Genomic DNA, 18,082 nt, shown 5'->3' with positions numbered 1-18,082 from the left:
TATTATTCAACAGCTTGAGAAGCTTTCTATCCGTGTCATAACAAGGATGTTGAGATGAATTGTGCCTAATATGACCAGAGACACAAATGAACAAGCTCAGCTGGACTTTCAATGACGCACTTGATGATCTCACCCTCACTGTGCACGCATTACTGTTTCCACCGCCAGGTGGCATTAGTGGTTATTCAGCTACTGATGAATTAGAAGCCCAGCTTAAAAATGAATGTAAAAGAAATGTAAAAAAATGTAAATCTTAAGCAAAAATAATGCTGTATATTGTACACCACACATAATAAAAACAAACATAACATTGTGTTTCTTTTTTCAGGTGGTGTTCATTTTTCAGAAATTGCACAGCTTCAACAAGATTTAATCATAAAAATATGGGAAGGAAATTAATATCTGTAGAAACATTACTTTCTAAAAATCATAGTTTGTATTAGAAACCTTATCAGCACAGAAAATGTTGAAGCATATTGTAAAGTGTGTAACTGAAATGTGTATAATATAGCTGCTTCAGACACTAATTGCATGAAGAGGTTCTGCACACTTTAGGGTTTATCTGTTTAATCACATGATTTAGCTCAGCAGCGAATGATGAAGCTCTTACTGAAAGGAACAGGAGAGTCAAAGGAACACTAAACTGTTACTGTAGTTTAAGCTCACAGATGGCTCTGAGAAACATATGTCTTTTCCCTGAATTATTTCTCTACATTGTCTGTGGCATCACAGCTGAGGGCTCTGTCCCAGGGTTGAGGTCAAGGGAGGATGGAAGGAGTTTCTATCCTTTAATGCCCATAGCAACCAATGACACAAAGGTATTTTTTGCAGCATGACATGCTGCATTGTCATGCATAAAGATGAAGGCACGCATCTTCTTTTGTACCATGGAAGTTATTTTCACAAGTCAGTCATATTCACACCTTCAGAGACCCTAAAGGGGCCTACCAGCTCTCCCCCATGATTTCAGCCCAAAACATGACTCAACCACCTCAGTAAAGAAGCAAACAAATTTGTTTAAAACACCTTGAGGTTTGTGGGACTCCAGAGCCACCAGCAGCTTCAAATGCTTCAAATTGCTGCTTTGTAATGGCATTTTATCAGCTCTCTTAATCCGATTAATTTACCTGGCAGAAACCCACCTCATTATGCCTTTATCTGCATGAGTCGTTCTGTGCTCTGAATCAGCCACAAATTTCATCACAGTACAATGTACAAAATTTTTTTGTGAAATATCTAATGTTTTCATACCTTGTTGAATTATACTTATATTAACAAGATATTTTTGCATAAAAAAACAACACAAAGCTTAATATTAATATCAAACTGCACTTGTTATATTATATGGGCACTTCTTTATGTGAACATTTTCTATTTTCCCCATATGTTAATGTCTGTCTTCTATAGTAAACTTTATTTAAATTAAAATAGGAGCTTTCAGTGTGTTACTCTGTTGTCTGTCACTATAAAATAAGTGTTGTTGCAGTAATTTAAAAAGTGGTAGAGGGATGCTGTTGTGGCTGTTGGACGCAGTCTGCTCCAGTTATACATCACACACTCAACAACATTCAGGTCATAAAAGATATTCCCGATATGAGAAAATCCATCAGAATAGAGTAGACACTGCTGACCAAAATCGATATTTTCAGCATCACATTGTGCTCTTTTCCAAGTCACAATAAGATGAACAGTCAGCAGTTCAGATCAGGACCAAAACGAAGCAGTGACAATAACAGGGATGAACAGCAGCACGTCTCGCAGAGCCAACTATACTGATGTGGGGCCTTGTTTATAAAGGGTGCATATGCACAAAAACAGACCTGAAATGTGCGTACACAATTTCTCACGCAGAAACCGTGATTAATAAATAAATACGTGGTGTGAAAACGAGCGAACATTTAAGCAAAGTTTGAGGCATGCGTAGCCTTTCAAAACGAGGAGAGAGAGTGGGAATTAGTGACATCGTGTATAATAGAGAATTGCAAGTAAATGCGCAAACTAACTTTACGCATATCACTTAATATCACATACATATAAGAGAGGAAGATAAACACATGTTTAAATATCTTTCATTTTAAAGTTTCAGTGCTTGCTGTATCTTATTCTACGGTATATGTACAATTTTAAGTATTGTTTTTACACTAGATTGTGTATTTCACTAAGTAAGTTATTTACATTTTATTTCAAGTCAAGTCAAATCAAGCCAACTCAAGAGCCTTTTTGTCATTTCAACTATATACAGAGTACACAGTGAAACAAAACAACGTTCCTCCAGGACAATGGTTCAGCACACAGCACAGTGTAGACAGAACACAAGTGCAACACAGAACAAGTACATACAGACAGTACAACACAGTGCAGACAGTACAGATGAGACACAGAGTGCAGACTATTGTAAATAAATAAGACAGAGACTGAGACAGTAGGGTTGTGCAATAAAATGTGCTTACTGTGTTAATAACATAGAGTGCAGCACAGGTTAGTGCGATACTCTAGCAGCTATTTTGTAATAAATAATAGGTCTGTGCAAAATACGCAAAAAATGTGTTCAGTTATGTAGTGAGGTAGTATGTAGTGCAATGCTTTCACATTGTCTGGGATTTAAATTGTGTGTGTATGAAGAACACAGAAGAAGAGTTGAGAAGTCAGATTGCTTGTGGAAAATAGCTGTTGCAGAGTCTAGTCACGTTGGACAGAATGCTGCGATACCTTCTTCCCGATAGCAGGAGGGAGAACAGTTTGTGTGAAGGGTGGGTGGGGTCATCCACAATACTTGCAGATGCAGCGGGTGGTGTAAATCTCCATGATGGATGGAAGAGAGACTCCCGATGATCCTCTCATCTGTCCTCACTATTAGCTGGAGGGTCTTGCAGACGGTGCAGTTCCTAAGTCCGGCAGTGATGAAGCAGCTCAGGATGCTTTCTATGGTGCATCTGTAGAAGATGGTGAGGATGGGTGGAGGAAGACAGGGCCTTTTTCAGCTTCCGGAGGAAGTAGATTGCTGCTGGGCTTTCTTGGCTGTAGAGCTGGTGTTCAGGGTCCAAGGTGCTACCAACCACGTTAAGGGTTTTGCAGGCCTCCTCATAGTGTGGTTGTTAGCACAACAACACGGAGACAGTTCAGGGTAAAGAGACATAAGTAGACAGTTCAGTCCAGTTTCACAGCGATTACACAGATTCACGATGCAAAGCGACCCCGCAGCGCCGTCTACAGGTCAGATATCGTATCTGCAGCAGCAACTACAGTCATAGACTGAGAATAAGAAGCCAACGATAATTTCCTCGCTTATTAACATACTTTATTATTGCATTGTTTTTGTTCTTAACAGCTAACAAGCAAACTTTCATTTACATAATATTAAGCATTATTATTAATAACATGCAATGTTATTGGTTCTTTCTGTAATGATCATAATACTTTTTATTGTATAATCATCCTCAATAACAGCTCAATAACCCCATAGTTATTATTATTACTACTACTACTACTAATAATAGTAATCAATAATATTAATAATTGTAGAAATTCATAATTAATCAATTGTATTACCATTTTTGTATAACTGTTTTAATAAGAACTATTAAATACAATCATACACTCAAGTAAACACAATTAATTTAAATACTTTTTTTGCTGAATTAGTTTTTATGAAGACATTACAAGGTAATATGATAGATCTGCACTTTGAAGACAACAACACAATGGTAATGTCACGCCCGCGCCGCCGCACCCGCCCCAGGGGCGGTCTCGGGCCGCGGCTCACAGGTGATCAAGAACTCCCCCTTCAAAGTCATGTCATGTTTTGTTATGCTCTGGACTTTTATGTTGAAAAGGACTCTTGTGTTGACACCCATCGTCGCCATCTTGGTTTTAGGTTGTGTTTGTCATGTGTCTGTTCATCTTTTGGTTAATGTGTATCACCTGTGGCCTGGTGTATTTAAGTAGGGCTAGTGTCAGCTGCCGGTTGCTGAGAATTACTCTTAGTGCAAGCAATGCACTCAGGATACTCAGCTAACCTTGGGTACTCAGTGTTCACCGGTGTAGTCTGTGAGTCCGTCTGTATCTAGAGGACTCTTCTGGCCGTAGCTAGTTGAGCATAGCAAGCAAACTAGCTAGGCAGTATTATTCTCAGGGTCTGTTTGGGGGTTACTGCAGGTCTGCTGCGATCTCGCCAGGCTTCACGGTTTTAGCGTGCTCAGGTTCAGGAGCTCCGGTAGTGAGCGACTCGTACGCTCGTTTTGGCTGGTAGCTTCCCCTCTGTCGGACCGGTTCGGTCGTCTAGGTTTGGCGGCTGACTCCCCACTTACACGAGTCGTGTAAGTTCAGCGCGCCTGACTAGCGCACCTCTTTTGCCTCAGTTGAGAGTTTTTCCCAGGCTCTGCCTGGTGGTTTATGTTTCCGTATAGCGGTTCAGGCTCTGCCCCAGCAGCTAGCACAGCTCTAGTGCCTCGCCAACCCCAGGTGTGTTCTTTTGTTTTGCCCCTCTTGGTTTTCACGGTTGTTGTTGTTGTTGTTGTTGTTTCTGTTCCTCTTTGCCCCACGTAATTATTGCTGCGTTTTCTGTTTGTTTTATGGTTTATTGTCCCACAAACTTCTCGCTTTGGTCCATTCCCTGCGAGTGTTCACCCATTCTTGTCAGACCGTGTGGATCATGACAGATTCTCATTAAAAATACATAATAATAACATTCTTAGTATTAATACAGAGTTAATATTACAGCTTAATGTAGTAATGGTGTTAGCAGTAAAACTTACTATATAAGATGATCAAAACATTTTACTATAACAGATTATTGCATCATTTAGTTTTATTTTGATCAATCAATCCTTTCTTTTAGTTAAGTTTATTTAATAAATTTTTTACTCAATCAATCCAATATTACCTAATTATAATTCCATAATGTCCACATTGTCAGGCCTGCGTTATCCGGATTTCCCCCGGGGCGATTCCTGGACTCCGCCCCCAAGCCCAAATTAGGAGCCGGGGATTCCGGAAGTTGGCTGTGCATGCGCTCTGCGGCCGGCTTCCCTCGTTAGCGCGACTCTGAGCAGCTGGGACTGGAGCTTCTTAAGCCGCAGCGTTTCACTCAGTCCTCGCTGTGAATTAGAGCTGTTACAGCCTCTGTACCACTGCGCTCTGCTCAAAGGAGGAGTACATTGATCTTATCGCTGCATGTTTGGTCTGAGGTCTGTTGTCCTCGTTACTCTGTCTGCTCTGGTAGTTCCTGTTAGTTTTGTCAGCGTTTCCAGCTCTCTGGTTTTGTCTCAAGTTTTGCTTCACAGTTTTTGTTTTGTTTTGTTTTGGTTGTTATTTCTGAAGCCCTGCTTCAGTTTTTCCTTCATTAGTCTCGATTCCTTTTGTATCCTTGTCCAAATTCCCTACAGTGTGTTAGTATAGTTTTGTGTCCTCTGTTCTCTCCTATACCGCTCAGCTTCCTCCCAGTCCCAGGTGTGCTACTTGTGCTACTTGTGTTTCAGGTTCTGTTTGTTACTTTCCAGTTTAGTTCACTAGATTGCTGAACATCTTTTGTTTGAGTACACACCACTTCTGGTGTTTCCTTTGTTTTCCTGCCCTTTTTCTGTATAGCTTTTAAACAGTTTTTATGCTGCTGCTTCTCACAGCTGTGGTGGTTCAGTGGAAATGCACTGGGCTCCCATTACCTGCCACAGTCTCACCAAGCACCACTCGTGTATTGACTTAAGACATTCACCATCTGTTACATGCGCCATAAAAGGGGGAAGTATTATTAAACAAATAATTTATGGAATAGGCAGTCTTATGCAAACCATCATGGGGAATGGGAAGAAGTGACCCCAGATGAATTCTACTGTTTTCTTGGGCTCCTCATTTACATATTGGGGAACCAGATCTCTTCAGGGTTCATAGGCCAAGTTATTCATGTCCCGTGACCGTTTCAAGGAATTGATGGCAACCCTCCATGTTGTAGATCCTGCCACAGGAAATAACTGTGATCATCTTAGGAAGTTGTGTTTCCTGATGGACCACCTCAAAACCAAGTGTCAGCAGCTTTTCCAGGCTGATGAAAATCTGAGCATAGACGAGAGAATGGCAAAATCAAAAGGTCGCTCAGGATTCAAGCAGTATACCTACTCACTGGGGTTTATAAATTGTGGGTCATTGCAGGTTGCAACTTCAGGTTCAGGATATACCTTAGACTCTGATGTATACACAGGCAGTCTTGATGGGAGCATAACTGATTTGACTACAAAAGTAATTGAAGATATTGTACAGCCATTTAAAAATTAAGGTCACACAGTTTGCTTTGACAACTTCTATACATTACCAACTGTTATGGTCTGACTCAAGGAGTGGGGAATCAGTGCATGTGGGACATGTAGGATTAATCGTAAGAAACTCCCAGTGGATTTCAAAGATGTAAAAAAATAGGAGCGACAAGCTTAACATGATATGAGGTGATGTAGAATTGATGGAAATGTCTTAGTTGTTCAGTGGAAAAACAGTTTTTAGGATGGTAAAAAAAAACTCCTTAGTGCCAAGGTAGAAGATTTTGTTTAGTTGGCAGTCGAAACTGTCTTCAGTCCTGGCATTCTAGTGAAGGAGATGAGTTTCACAGTTAGACCTACATAGAGCTTCTGTCGTCTACTGCTCTTCTCATCCTTCCTCAACCCCTGTGTTTGTGTATATGTTCTTTGATTCTCTTTTTCTTCACAGGTCAAAGTTCAGTGTGCATAGTTCACTGGAAGGAGGTAATTTGAGGTAATTATCCAGTGTGAATTGTCTGTTAAATATTTTGTAGTGAATGTTTAAGGTGAATTAGGGATTTGATATCCTGTTGGCTCAAAACTGTTTACTGAATTGTTCAGTGATTATCCTGAACAAATAATTGCTTTTTCTTGTATTGTTGAATTGAGGGTTTGTTTTATGAAGTGATGCATTGTTCATTGCTCTTCAATAATGCTGAAGTATATGTAGTTATTTGCAAGAAAATATACAGCTTGAATGATTGTATGTAATGATACTGTGTCTATGTTAGTGTTTTGAAATTATTTATAGAATGAGAAGTGTATATAATTATAAATATATATTGTCAAATGTTTGTATTATGCACTATTGTTGGAGTGCATATTTTGTCAAATATATTTCATCTGCTGTCTTTAAAAAAAAAATGGATGTTGTTGTCAGCCCCTCGGTATCGTGCCCTCACCCGGGTCGTTTCTGAGCCTCCGCCCACAGGCCCAAATAAAGACTTCATGTTTGGTTGATGGTGTCGATTCAGTGTCTCGTTTCATGGTCATGTGTTTTACCTGGGATCTGGGGGTACTTAGCTCGATGCTGAGAATTGCATGTTCGGAACCTTGAGGCAGCCCGAGAGGTTCCTGTTACTGCTTACGGTGTGTTTAGGCCAGCTTCTGCTTGACTTCCTCGTTGGCGAGCAGGCCACCCAGCCATTCAAGGACTCAGCGAGGTGAGGCTCGCTCTCAGCCAATGACTCACGTTCCAGCTAGGCGACCCATGCTCATGCAGTAGTTCCAGGTTTGGTCGGCTTAGCCGTTCATGCCTAGTAGCTGGTCCCCCAGCTAAACCCCCAGTCTCAGGTGTGTTTTGTTTTCGTCCTCTGGTTTGTCAAGTTTGTGTTGCGTTCACCTTTATGTCCTGTAGCTGCTGCTTCTTTTGCCTTATTTTGCCCCCTTGTATCATTTTGAGTTTTGGTTAATAAACTACTTGCATTGGACCCATCTCTGCCAGTGTTGATCCCTCTGTGTCTGGCCTAGCCCGCCATGACAGTTGTTAATAACTAAATAACTAAAAAAAGGTATGCTGACACTGTTAAAAAGTGAGGTAAAAAGGAGCTACATTCTACGAACATTCTAAATTGCTAAATGACACATTCTGCTAAATTAAATAACTTCTGAATAAAAGATGATGGATATACTCCATTTCTCTACATTGCACAGAAATATGGTAAAAATGTAAATATTTATGAAAAGGTTTTTTTTTGGTTGATTTTAGACAATATTTGTATAATTTTGGTTATATTACACCTAAATAACTATACTGAGCTTTATATCATTTCATAAAGAGCTGATTCTTCTGGTTATAATGGTGTGTGTGAATATAGTCTAAGCCATGCACTGTATTTACACAGTAAGGTTTTTTTCTATGGCTGTTACATAGTGTCCGAAAATGGAATGTTCCACTCAGGCAGGAAAGGGTTAAGTGACTAAGACTAGTTAAGACATTTTACACTGTCAAAGCTGCTAAACAACAGCTGAACTGGACAACCATGCACAATTGATTGTCTTAGTGTTGTACTTTTTTGTTAAAACATGCGTAACTAAAATTAAGCAATATTTCCTTTTTTTCCTCTATTTTCATTTTTTTTTTTTTTGACTGTAGACATGATTTTGACCTCTGGAAGTATCGCAAGGATGGAGTTGATTATTAGTATACATATGTATCATATATGGAGAAAACCTGACATACTGTAAAGTGGTTGGAGCTGAATCCATGAAATAAATCTCTGCATAGATAAGCTGACCAGTTCTGAATTGTTGGTGAACTCTGGTCAGAGCTAAGCATCTCTGCAACAGGAAGAGTGGTTCTGGTTGTAGATTGTGTTCATATGCACACAGCATAATACACACTGACATGCTGGCAGTAACCAGGCTCAGTAGATAAACAGATTACACTTGTTTTTGATATTTATAATTTATAATATGTTTTATACTGGGGTGATGATTAATGACTTAAACAGGTAGATGTCAGTGAGGATGTGTGTCAGTTCGTCAGCACATCCTGGTATATTGTCAGGACCTGCAGCTTTTCGCAGATTGACCCTGTATAGGGCCCGTTGAGTATTTCATTGCCCAGACTGAAGGGGACCTTTGTTTTTATGGTATAGTTCTTTCCCTCAAACCGGCTGAAGTAGGTGTTGAGTGCGTTGAGGAAGTCAGCATTGTGATTGCTGAATGATGGGAGTGATCTGTAGAGCGTGTCTCTGATCTATACAAAATGCTGTTAGCCCATTCAAGCTAATGGTGCTATCAGCAGTGCTGGTACCCATGTCTCAGTAAAAACAAAGACCAAACAGTCTCTCACTGTGCATTTGGTGGTTAAGTCCAGTCTTAGATAATCCATTTTGTTTTCCAACAAGCAGATGTTGGTCAGCACAATGAATGGAGGCACAGGTTTATGTGGGTGTGCCTTTAGCTTTGTGCTAATACCCACTCGGGTGCCGCGTTGGAGTCAAGTCAAGTCAAGTCAAGTCTATTTGTATAGCGCTTTTTACAACTGTTGTCGTCACAAAGCAGCTTTATATAATTAGTACTTAATAAAGGACAGAGAAGAAAGAAGGAATAACATGAAGCGTCAAAGACCCCCGTGAGCAAGCCAACGGCGACAGTGGCAAGGAAAAACTCCCTCAGAGCTGGAGGAAGAAACCTTGGGAGGAACCAAGGCTCACAAGGGGGACCCATCCTTCTCTGGCCAGACTATTTAAACATTAAAGATAAAAATTACCAAAGCAGATACAACAGAAAGTTAATAGTGGTGATATTAATAGTGTCAGACAGGCACGAGTCCATCTAGGTTTCAGCATGGCCACCAAACAGGCAGCAGCAGCTGGCGGGTGAGCCATGGGTGGTGGCGGGTTGGGGGGGGACCCGCTGGCCGGACTGGTAGGTGGCAGCTGGTTAGATGCAGGTAGAGGGGACCTCAGCGGGCAATCTTCCTGCAGATCGGGTAGAGGTAAAGAGAGAGAAGTTAGTTCTAAGAGGAATTTTATGGAGTGCAGAGAATGTTGAGAATCAGCATCTGGGTATGTCTGACGACTCCGGCAGGTCTGATTATCACAACATAATTAAAAGGAGAGAGCCAGAAGGTAACACGGACATGGGCGTACCCTGAGAACACCAGCATCTATCTGCTCCACCGTCAACAAACCTGAGTGATCGCGTGTAAGCAGCGAGACGACAGCTCCAGCATCTCAGTGTACTACAATTCCCTGGGTCCGCGAACCCCTGGACCTGCAGCCCTTATCTAAGAAACATTAATTACCAAAGGCTAAACTAAACATATACGTTTTCAGCTTAGATTTAAAGATTAAGACTGTGTCTGAGTCCCGAACATTATCTGGAAGGTTATTCCAGAGCTGGGGGGCTTTATAAGAAAAGGCTCTACCCCCTGCTGAGGTTTTCTGAATTTTGGGAACGCATAAGAGGCCAGCACCCTGAGATCTAAGTAGTCTTGATGGTTCGTAATATACTATAAGATCCTGCAGGTACTCAGGAGCGAGGCCATGTAGGGCTTTATATGTTAATAAAAGAATTTTGTATTCGATACGGAATTTAACTGGGAGCCAATGAAGTGCTGATAGAACTGGACTGATATGGTCAAATTTTCTAGTTTTAGTAAGGACCCTGGCTGCAGCATTTTGCACCAGCTGAAGTTTATTGAGGTTCCTGCTGGAACAACCTGACAGTAGTGCATTACAGTAATCTAGCCTTGAGGTAATAAAAGCATGTACTAGCTTTTCTGTGTCTTGTAGTGATAAGGAGTCATCTGTCACACTTCTGCGATTTCCTTTGGCGGTTGCAGATGATAGTTGAGTACATTTAACATAAAATACACATCGCTAATGGGGGCTGGAGCAGCCACTGGTAGCAGTGGCTACCGCTACTACCATTACTGCTGTTACTAATCCTACTATTACTGCTACTACTCCTATTACTATTACTATTACTACTGCCACTACTCCTATAACTACTGCTACCACTCCTATAACTACTGCTACCACTCCTATAACTACTGCTACCACTACCACCATTACTACTACTACCATTACTACTACTACTGCTACTACCATTACTACTACTACTACTACTACCACCACCACCATTACTGCTACTGCTGCTACCGCTGCTGCTACTGCTGCTACTGCTGCTGCTGCTCCTATTACTACTGCTACTGTCATGCTGGCTAGGCGAGACAAGGGAACACTCGCAGGGACAGAGCAATGCAAGAATATGGTCTTTAATGATAAAACCAAACAAACAAACAAACACAAAACGAGGCAGCAAAGTACAGGGTCCCAAAAAACGGAAACAGAAAACAAACAGGTGACAACAGAATTGGGACTAAACCTGGGAAGACTACCTGAGGCTGGACATAGCCCAGGAGCAAAGCGAGATTGAGCAAATCAAACAGAGGGAGGAAGAATAGAACTCAAAGAAACCAATGAAACTAGCAAAACAAAACCTCACCCCAAAAACCACGCTCGTCAGGCGCTAGTAAACTTACTTGACTAGCGTGCCAGGGAACCGGACGCCAAAACCCAGTGGCAACCAACCGGTGACCCAGACAGCAATCTCCTTCTCAACGTGAAACCGCTCCGATAGAGCATCCACAACTGAAACCTGTAGACTCTCCTAGAAGTCTCATGAACGTGAAGCCAACCTTACAGCTTGGCATCGCAAGAGTAATTTTCGGCGACGAGGCATCTGCGTTTGCTCCCTTTGTACTCTAGCTCTCAGGTGAAACGAATCAGAACAGAACAGAAAACATGGCGTCTTGCTACGACCACTGTCAACTTCCGACTGGAGAGCCCTCCAAGGGCGGGGGCCCGCGACTTCATGGGGCGACCGCGAGGCCTGGGAGCCGGCTTGTCCGGACAGCGTTCATGGAACTCCTGGACCAACGCCGGGTCCAGGACGTTACTAGCCGGTTCCCAGGAGTGTTCCTCCAGACCATACCCTTCCCAGTCCAGCAGATACTGCAGTCGGCCCCCGCACCGTCGGGAGTCCAGTACTCGCCGGACCGTGCAAGCGGGAGTCCCTTCCACTTCTACAGGCTCCGGCGGCGTGTCCGCCAGGGTGGCCTCGTCCAGGGGCCCAGGCACCACAGGCTTGAGGTGCAACACATGAAACACAAGATGTATACGTGAGTGCGGGGGTAAACGAACCTTAACAGAAACCTCATTGATGTGCTTGACAACCTCGAATGGACCCATGTACTTAGCTGCCAATTTCTGAGACGGAAGACCAGTCCAAATGTCCCGTGTGGAGACCCATACGCGATCTCCAGGCGCGTATGATGGAGTCTCCCCACGCCTCCGATCGGCCTGTGTCTTATAGCGCCGCAGGAAGGTCTGGATGTGCTGATGGGTCTTAGCCCAGACGGCTTCGCTGCGGCGCATCCATGCTGCTGGTACTCTGGTCTCTGCAGCAGTCCAAGGGGCCAACGGGGGTTGGTAGCCTAACATACACTGATAGGGGGTGAGGCCAGTGGTCGCGCACCTCAGCGAGTTCTGGGCCATCTCGGCCCAAACCAGATACCGCGACCAGTCGCTGGGGTAGTCGTGACAGTAGATCCACAGAAACTTCCCCAGCTCCTGGTTAGTGTGCTCGCACTGGCCATTGGTCTGAAGGTGGTATCCTGAGGAAAGACTTACGCTCACCCCCAGGTGCTCGCAAAACGCCCCCCATACCCGGGATGTGAACTGGGCCCCTCGGTCTGATACTATGTCCTCCGGGATTCCGAAATTCCGGAGGACTTGGTCTACCAGGGCTTGGGCCGCCTGCATAGCTGTGGGCAACGTAGGGAACGGGATGAACCTAACCCCCCTCGAGAAACGATCCACCACCGCCATCACCACCGTGTAACGCCCGGATTCGGGCAGATCCGTAACAAAGTCCACCACCAGGTGAGACCACGGGCGGTCAGGGACGGGCAGAGGCATGAGCTTCCCCGAAGGGAGTGTCTTGGGGGTTTTGCACAGGGCGCAGGTGCTACATGAAGCGATTATATGGTGAATGTCTGCCCGCATCCCTTCCCACCAGTACTTGGCTGCCAGTAGGTGAAAGGTACGGGTCTCACCTGGGTGGCAGGCCGTTGGAGAGGCGTGGGCCCAACCAATGAGCCTTTCCCGGAACGCGCTCGGTACATAGACCTTGTCCGGGGGGCACACCGCGGGAACGACGAGGTCCCATTATTGAGGTCCCATTGTATCGCCGCGACTGAAACAGAAGGTGGTAATACGGGTACCGGGTCGACCTCCCCCCCCCTCCGCCGTTTGGTGGATGCGGGAGAGGGCGTCCGCCTTGGTGTTACGGGAGCCTGGCCTGTACGTGATGTGAAACCGGAACCTGGCAAAAAACAGGGACCACCTGGCTTGCCTGGGGTTCAGACACTTAGCTTGCCGGAGATACTCGAGGTTCTTATGGTCGGTAAGTACCAGGAATGGGTGATCAGCGCCCTTCAACCAATGGTGCCACTCTGACAGCGCCATCTTGACTGCCAGGAGCTCCCGATCCCCTACCCCGTAGTTCCGCTCTGCTCCTGTGAGCTTCTTAGAGTAAAACGCGACGGGGTGCAAGTTGCAGATGATCCATGTGATGCGCCGCGGGGCTCCCTTGAGTAATGACGTGATGGGCGCTGCCAAACTACTGAAGTCTCTAATGAACCTCCTGTAGAAGTTTGCGAAGCCTAGAAAGCTCTGTACTTCCTTGACCGAGCCTGGTGATGGCCAATCCAGAACCGCCTGAACCTCTGCCTGATCCATAAGAACCCCCCGCTCACTGATGATGTAACCCAGAAAAGGTATCTCCGGCACATGGAACACACACTTCTCTAATTTAACAAACAGCAGGTAGGACCTGAGTCTCACCAGGACCAGGCGGATGTGATGCACATGGGTGATCAGGTCGGGGGAGTACACCAGTATGTCGTCCAGAAAGACCACCACGAATCGTCCGAGGTAGTCCTTCAGGACGTCATTGATAAACGACTGGAAGACGGAGGGGGCGTTGGCTAGGCCATACGGCATGACCCGGTATTGGTAATGCCCCCTGGTGGTCATGAACGCCGTCTTCCACTCGTCCCCCTCCCTGATCCGCACGAGATTGTATGCGCTGCGCAAGTCTAACTTGCTAAACACCCGACTGTTCGAGGGCGGACGGGACCAACGGCATGGGATAGGGAAAGCGCCTGGTTATCGCGTTAAGCGCCCTGTAATCTATACACGGCCTCAACCCCCCCCCCCCTTTCTTCTGAATAAAAAAAACCCAGACGCTACCGGAGACTTAGACGGCATGATGTACCCCTGTGCTAAGGCTTCATCTATGTACTCCTCCATCGCCCGTTCCTCCTCCCTAGTGAGGGGATAAACTCGTGCTTTGGGTAAGACCGCTCCCTCCACTAGGTCGATGGCGCTGTCATACGGGCGGTGGGGGTTAAGCTTAGCAGCACCAGACTTAGAGAAGACGTCTACAAGGTCCGCATACTCGGAAGGCAGGACGACTAGGGACTCTGGCTCTGGACTCTCCACAGATGTGGACCTGACTCTAAGGGGGGGCGAGATTGAGGCAGTGTGCGCGGCAATACGAGGACCAAGACACTATCTCCCTGTCAGGCCAGGAAATATGAGGGTTGTGTTTACTCAGCCATGGCAGACCTAGTATCAGTTCATGCTCAGAGGCCGGGAGCACCAGCAGTGAGGCCTCCTCCTGGTGCAAGAAGCTAGCGGCTAGGTGGACCCCGGTCGTCACGTGGGTGATGGGCCGAGGACCCATGGGCTGCCCGTCCAGGGTGGTGATGCGGAGAGGTCTCAGGAGTTCCTCCACCGGGATCCTCAGGCGCTCCACGATGTCGGCCCTCAGGAAGCTCCCCTCCGCACCGCAGTCGATCAACGCTGCAACACACAGACTGGGATTGGTAGGTCACTAATACCGGCAACGTGATCGACCGTGACACAAGCCCCTGAACGGGCAGACTCACCGCATTAGCGAGAGGAGCCCCCTCCCCGCGCCTATCGGTGTCTGGGCGGGAAGCCATCAGGACCCTCTTCCGGCAGTCCCTGCGACGATGCCCCGCATCTCCGCAGTAGAAACACAGCCCCTCTCTGGCCCTTCGACCCCCTCCATGGGCTCACTCTCCGGCGTACCTTGGCTGGCCTGCTTCTTGGGACAGGCGACCGATCCCCCAGCTCCATGGGGTCTGGGGTGAGTAGGGCGACCTAAGAGCTGGTCCAGCCGGATCACGAGCGCGATGAAGTCATCCAGCTCCAACGTCTTGCCCCGACAGGCCAGCTCCCGCTGCAGACGGGGATTCAGAGGGTTTTAGGGTCAAAGGATTTCTTTAAAGCAAAGTGTTATATTCAGAACATCTAAAACGATCAAATTTACACCAATTGAATCAGAATATATTGATTTTTTATTTGAGTTTACAGTCAGAACATTCTCAGAAAAGTCTCACAAATGCAGTAACAACATCAGTAATCTTCACTGAAGGTGATCAACTCAGAATATCAGGTTTGGAGTCTGAAAGTTGTAAGGAACTCTGAGGGTACACAGCTGATGTAGCAAAACGAAGAATATTCTCACTCACACTTTATGAACTTGTTACAAAAGGTTTAGACTGCACACACAGTCCAAACCTACGAGTCTCCTCTAGACCTCACTGCATAGAAGTGGAAAGTACTTGATTAAAGAAAGTCACTGACAGTTTCTACCACAGAGTTCAGATTAGAGACCATGACCTGCAAAGTGCAGAGAGCATGTAGCCACTATGGTGTCTGTCTCCAAACACTGTTCTCACTAGTATGTTCGTTTCACTACATAAATGGGTTAAAGATGGAGGTCAATTCTTACATGTGCTCTACCAGGGTCTCCAGAGAAAGCAGGAGGCTCCTCATTGCTGCTTAATGTAGCAGGCTGGAGGGCTGAGCTGCAGGACACTTGTGCTTTTCTCTATGGTGGCTGCATGGTCAGCAAGTGGCTCAGCGGTCGTCTCCAGGACAAAGTCTGCACTCCACACTCCACAGCCTCCTGCACACACCTGCTGTGGTGCAGACAGTCACAGTGGGACTGCTGCTGCTGTTTCAGGGAGTTAAGTGGCATCTCAAGGTTCTCAGCCCAGGGGAGCCCAGAGCTTCTCAATACTGAGACTGATGCTTTCTCTACACATCTTCTCCAGTACTGGCTTCCTCAGCCAGAGAGAGAAAAGAAATACAAGCTTAATATCCACTGATCCACTTCTGGTTGTGATTTACACACCAGTCTGAAACCCTGTGTAGCTGAGAGTACAAGTGTGTGTGAACAGCAGAGGAGTCAGACTGCTCTCTTAAGAGCTTTTCCACATTCTCCTTATTCATTCACACACAGCTGGATGGAAGTGTTAATTAGATGCAACTCAGCATATAACTAAGCACCTAGAAGAGGAGCTCTATAAACATCATTCTGCATTGTAAAAACACCCCCCAAAAAACTGAAATGTACAGTATAAACTAGCAGCTGTGGTTGCCAGAACTTAACACTTATTTACAGTATTTTTTTAAGCAGCCATAAACTGTTTACAGTAATATGCTATAAAAGTAAGTTTTTATAAATCTTGAATTTAATATGCAAGACTTTAATAAACAAAAGGCAGGATAAGAGTTGGAGTACAAACAAGAATGGATAAATCAGGGTAGCAACAAACTAAGGGACAAAATTCAAACAATACAAACTCAGCCACACAGGTGGGACTGGAGCAAAACAAACCTGGGACTGGGAAGAGACAGACTTCAGGAGAACAGGGGACAAATAGGGCAGGATAAACAAAAAGTGCTGAGCCTACTTTAGGAGAGAACAGGGGCAGAAGGAGAACTCAAAACCACATAGCAGCACTTCTTCTCACAGGGACAGAGCTAAACAAACTCTAGGACAGGCAGGAAACAAAGGACATGGCACTATAAACAAAGCCAACAGACAACAAGAGCAGATTTACCCAAGACCAAACCGAGCACAAGCGATATGATGACCATGGCAGACTCTGGACCCAGACAGACACAACAAATTCACAGCAGTGAGCTCCTGAATGCTGAGGACTTTTGTAGCCACAGTCCCAGGTGTTGTGCATGAGGCTAACGAGAGGGAGCATGCATGTGCAGCCGGCCTCCGCAATTGGCTCCTAACAGGGCTTGTGGACAGAGTGCCGGGATTACCCCGGGGAAGAGCGTGAGAACGAGAGGAAATTAATGTAAACCAAGGTAAAGACTATTACTGAATTATTAACATTAGTACATTCTCAGTGTAAAACCGAATGAACAGATACAATAAATTGCACAGTATACTCACAAAACAGTGGTGAGATTATATGTGTCCAAATAAACAGAGTAACCCACAGTGGAATAAAGAAATACCATGTTAAACTACTGTTCTTCAACCATATTTCACAAAATGTATCATCTGTCCAGTACTGGGACATTTATCAGTAAGTAACTAGTTCAGCAGTAGGCCTGAGTGAACACACTCAATGACAGAAATGCTTAAAGACAGAAAAGCCTCTGAGCATTCAGGATGTTTTAGCTAGGTGGACAAACTAACAGGGCAACAGTGTTGGTCCTGATAGTTAATAAAAATCACTAGAAAATAAAAGATTTATTAATCAGTGATCAAAACATCTATAGAAAGGAATTTAGATGGGTGAGGTTCCAGTGGGAATGAGCCACCCAGACACTTAAGGTCTAAGTAGAGACCAAGGGTTGTCCGGGGGCAGGGGGGCCTGGAGGTCAAGTCAAGTCAAATTTGTTTGTATAGCACTTTATACAACTGTTGTTGTCACAAAGCAGTGTTACATAATTAGTAATTAGTAAATGACAGAAAAAAAGAAAACATAAGAAGACATGAAAAATCCAAGACCCCCAGTGAGCAGCCAACAGCGACTGTGGCAAGGAAAAACTCCCTCAGAGCTGGAGGAAGAAACCAAGACTCACAAGGGAGACCCATCCTCTTCTGGTCAGAACTATTTATACATTTTTGATCATTTGATTAAGTTACCAAACCATTACTGTACCAACCAATACTGTAAAACTGCTCTGATCATAATCATAATATATTAATCATGGTGTAACTTAATATAGTCATGTCAGTGATGGTCAGAGTAATGAGAGTAATGATAGTTAACAGTGGTGATATTAGAAGTGGCAGATAGTTAAGAGTCCATTTAGGTTTGAACATGGTCATTAGACAGGTAGCAGTGGTAGGAGGGTGTGCCGCTGGTCTGGCATGGGTGGTGGTGGGTGGCCTGCTGGTCGGACTGGTAGGAGGCAGCTGGTCTGACGCAG

The sequence above is a fragment of the Salminus brasiliensis genome, chromosome 8 (genome assembly GCF_030463535.1).
Source record: "Salminus brasiliensis chromosome 8, fSalBra1.hap2, whole genome shotgun sequence".
NCBI lineage: Eukaryota > Metazoa > Chordata > Actinopteri > Characiformes > Bryconidae > Salminus > Salminus brasiliensis.
The sequence above is the reverse complement of the archived record's forward strand: the minus strand, read 5'-3'. Positions refer to the sequence as shown.